This window comes from Primulina huaijiensis, chromosome 12, assembly GCF_012295235.1.
Source record: "Primulina huaijiensis isolate GDHJ02 chromosome 12, ASM1229523v2, whole genome shotgun sequence".
NCBI lineage: Eukaryota > Viridiplantae > Streptophyta > Magnoliopsida > Lamiales > Gesneriaceae > Primulina > Primulina huaijiensis.
The window spans coordinates 18570083-18574701 of record NC_133317.1 but is presented as its reverse complement, the minus strand read 5'-3'; the positions used below and the strand labels follow the sequence as shown (position 1 = coordinate 18574701).

The following is a 4619-nucleotide window of genomic DNA, read 5'->3' as shown; positions in this document are numbered from 1 at the left end:
ATCCAAAAAGCCGGGAGAATCTGCGAATGAATTCATATGTAGGCTCAAGAAAGTGAAGTATAGGTACAGAGTGTTGTTACCTAAATCAGAATATGTGAAGATAACACAATGAGGATTTGATTTTGAACTTAGAAAGAAATTCCAAGTGATGAAATTCCGTGATTTTTATGAACTTGTCGCCTAAGTGTCAGATTACACTAGAAGAAAAACGCTAAAAGACAACATCCGTTGTCTTTTAGGCTTAACAACTGATGTTGTAGTCACTGCTGTTAAAAACCCGACCAACGACAATGGATAAAAACTGTTGTCTTAGGTAACAAAAACAATGGTTTTGTAAAGTTTAAACAACATTGTGTTATGTGAGCTACGACAACGGTTTTGCAAAGATTAAAAAACGATGTCTTTGGCGTCATTTACAAATCAGTTTTGCATCATTTTATAACCGTTGTCATTAGTTTTTTCACATTTTTGAAAANAAAAATTCCTGAAATTACAACTAATAAAAACTAAAAGACATACAATTATCCTCAGACAATTAAACCGAAAAGTAAAACTAAAATGATGTCCGCATAAACGTGCCATAATCCAGAATATTTTGATCCAAAATAAGTCTACTAATTTCTGTGTAGAGTCATCAGTTCCCGTCGCAATGTTCCAAGATCCATCTATAATTTGCTCCAACCTCTTCCAAGATCTGAAAAGGCTCCAAACATGACCTAAGAATAAAATAACTCCAGAATACAATAAAAATGCAAATAATATACTTGCCTTGATCATCTTTTGGTCAATGCATATATCAGTGAAACAGACATGCTGATTACAATGAGGGCAGCACCAGAATGGTACTCTTGAATTTATGTCCACGTAATTACCAAAATAAAAACACTGGCTCAAAACGAAAACACAAGACTTCAAATTTTCTAAACACAAGACATCAAATTTGCTAAGACCGTTAAAAAAATTAGAAGCAAGGCTATGAAATCCAACAGAAATATGAGAGTGATATACAAGAACATCAAACAACCACTAGTTGCATACATGTCTTACAAGTTATAAATCAATTATAACAAACGTCACAAAAATCAACAAATCAGAAGTTGTAAATGGTACATCATATCTAATAAAATTTGGTGGTCAAACTAGAAGCTAGACCAATACTGTAGTGGTCAGATGATGTGATAAAAAGAAAATTCGGTATCCATGGGGTAACAATAGGATTACAGTAGATAAATTTTACTTGTATATTAAACTATCACACAACTTGAAAATAAAAAGGCAGTCTTTGTAATCACATTTGTCAGTAAGTGCAACTTCTTTCAACTAAATCTATAATCACATTTGACAATAGATGCAACTTCTTTCAACTAACTGTCCGATACTTAAAATTACCTGAATATGTTTGCATGAATATCCTTTGACAAGAGTTTTAATTCGCTTGAAGCTGTTCAAGATTAAAATGGATGCAAGAAATCAGCAGTAAAAAAGGTGCAGCTACTCGAATGGGGTTGGTAAAAATGCCAGCTAAAACATGAAGGAAAATGTGAAAACGAGAAAGATGAAGGTAGTTTTTGGAATTGAAGTCAAAATCCAAATTCCAGAACCTATGAACTTCAAAGACTAAAAATGTAGATTATATATCTCATAATGTTTTCAATGATTGGTTGTGTTGTGACCAGATATCACAATGTATCTTTCGCTTTGTCACGATAAATAAATACTAATGAAAGAATGAAGTGCCCAGTAAAACTGTTAATTTCCATGCAAATGGTGCATAAATGAATGCTAAAGAACATAATTGAGTTGAACAATCCAAAATCAAGGTTTACCTAATAGGACAATTTAGCAATATCCTTGAGGGCCCTCCCAATTATTCCAGAATCTACAAAGGAAAATCAAGCAAACTAACGTGAGCAGTTAAAGAGCACAGACATTCCACTAACGAATATACCTTACCGTGCATGTTATTCTAAAATGAATGTTGTTCCGACTAAAAATTAGTAAAACAACAGTCAACTTGATAGCAATAAATAAGTTCCAGAAATTTTACTAATGGCACCTGAATCCACAGCTGTGAGACCATGCTGCTCATAATCTTGAAGGGCACTACTCTCAAGGTTTTGCATCTCACTCATGAAAGCAAGTGCTATAGTATAATTCCCTTCACAAATATCAACTTTGGGAGTAAACGCATTTACATATTAAACTACAAAATAAAATTTTCAGATATGAAACTTGAGGCATGTACCACTAAATTCACCCACAGCCTGAAGAAGATTTGACCCGTATTTCAGCATATGTGTCACATCTGTCGGGATTTGAGGTCATGTGTCCTGGTTGAGAGAAGGAATACAAGTATTTCACAACACAATTAGCTTAAAGATAAAGGTGTCCTAAAATTAGTCTAAACCAACCATGGAAGTAGTAGTCATCTTCTCCACTCCCCTCCTATTCACGAGAAAGCTGCAGAAGTAAATATAAAATGTTAAATTCTTTCGTTTGCAAGAAAGAAACAAAATTCATTATGCTAAAAATAAAAATATTAATGAAGTAGCAAAAGAATAGATTACTTGACTTTGGAGGGGGTAGTGAGGCAGGAAGACTTCGTTACATCATCTTCTTGCGCAACAAATAACCTCTGTAGATGAAATGAATTATCATCAAGCAATTTATGGTATATCTCAACCGAACCCACTTATGACTCTATACGGAAATCAGTGGATAAGATCTCCAATAATACATAGAAAAGAGGTGCAGGGGCTTGGGGAAGAACTTACCGAGGACACTTCTTGTCCGCTGGTCTGGGCAGCGCTCGGTAGCAGCTGGCGTGGTGAGGGGGAGAGCCAACGGGAGTAGCTTTTGTTCAAGAATGATAATTGGGGATGGGTTTTTCCTTTATTATTATTATTATTATTATTATTATTATTTTTTATTATTATTTTTTTTGAAAGACAATGGTTTTTTAAAACGATTTTTCAAAACCGTTGTCGTAGCTACTAAAAAACCTCTCAAAGACAACTGTTTTTTAAAAATCGTTGTCGTAGCTACCAAAAAATCCGCTCATAGACAATAGTTTTGAAAAATCGTTGTCTTTGACCCATAAAAGACAACGATTTTTTAAAAACTGTTGTCTTCGAAAGCACAAAGACAACAGTTTTCATTAAAACCGTTGTTAAAAGAAAAAATACAACAGTTTTTCATAAAAGTGTTTTCTTTGGAGTGTGGTTGAATGTAGATTTTTTTGTAGTGTTATGAAGAATTATTGCGTCAGGAAAGTCATAAAATAAAATCCACTGTAGGCTCTTATTTCTAGGAAGTTGAGGAAATCTCCTTGGTAGAAGTGGCAAATTATGGATCACGCACGTTCACGTTACTAAAGTGCAAGAGTGAGGAATTTTTCAAGAAAAATGCTCGTCCAATTAAAATTTCGTATACTTTTGATGCGTTAAAGGCAGAAGAAATTTTTGATCGCTTGGTTAAGGAGAAGTTCGTAACTTTTCCCCTAGATCATAAGTTATTAACTAGAGAGGAAATGAAAGGAATGGACTACTGTAAGTATCATTATTCCTTCAACCATGATACTAATGATTTTTGGATGTTTAAAAATGTCCTATAGGAAAGGATCAATAAGGGAACTATGAAGTTCCCGGCCCTATGAAAAAATAAGGATAGTGGATGAAGACCTTTTTCTCCATGTAGCCAACGTGAATGTGAGAAGCACAGACTTTACATTTCTAATAAATGAAAGAAGGAGGAATGTATTTGAAGATAGATCCATCATTGAAACGTCTACTATTTTTTTTTAAATCTTCTTTTCGAAAATAACATTTACAAGCATGCATCCCATAACTACTGCGAATCACACATTTTTAAAATAAAAGAAATCTGATATTAAAAATCACTGCAGTTAAAATATTCTCAAAACTCCTGACGAATCATCAACATAAAAAATATACATACTTTGAAAATATCCAAAACACTCTTATCTCGTAAACATGATGTGTGGAAGAATTAAGGTCCTCGGGTTAGCGTGCGCACATCCAACCTTGCCTATTCAGTCTTCGGCACCTCCAATCTCTTGATCAACACACTCACATGCATCATTCACACCTAATGAGTTTAAATACTCAACACACCTGTAACATTATAGAAAGTACATATACATAACAAGCAATAGTGAAAAGTATTATAATGAAAATACATTTCCCGATCGTAAAAAGTCGCATGCCTAATCATAACCTGTCGAAGCATAAACATTTTCATAACATATCACATCATATCAGCATATACGTGTTTGTTTTTCTTAATTTGAATTCTGTTCATTAGTTGTGATTTTCGTATCATCATGTCAGTCGATGGATCCATCTACGTGTAACCGTGGTACCCGACGGCGGGGACATCATCGAGATCATTACCCGTCCACTAAGCCCTGACCTTACATGTCATCGTGTCATTGTATTAGTTACAACCAACTCCCACCCTTCAATACATGTCATCATATTCATCACTTAATAAAACCATGCATATATGCAAATTTTTCTTAAAATCAAGCATCCAACATAATTTTCATATTTTCATAAAAAATCATATTCATAATAACATAAATATTTAAAACATGTCAA

At 33.8% G+C, this 4619-nt stretch overlaps 1 long non-coding RNA gene across 6 annotated transcripts; it reads right to left on the bottom strand.

Annotated features, from left to right (window-relative positions):
• Positions 1 to 483: 483 nt before the first annotated feature.
• On the bottom strand, positions 484 to 2856 carry LOC140990558 (uncharacterized). Of its 6 annotated transcripts, none has more exons than XR_012177665.1 (7): positions 2568 to 2856; positions 2412 to 2460; positions 2246 to 2330; positions 2057 to 2158; positions 1827 to 1879; positions 1390 to 1441; positions 484 to 694 (listed from the first exon to the last, which is right to left on the bottom strand). It is a non-coding gene; the product is annotated as an uncharacterized lncRNA (long non-coding RNA). The 6 variants fall into 6 exon arrangements; XR_012177666.1 differs by having other exon boundaries at positions 490 to 716; XR_012177667.1 differs by lacking the exon at positions 484 to 694 and adding an exon at positions 732 to 885.
• Positions 2857 to 4619: the final 1763 nt, after the last annotated feature.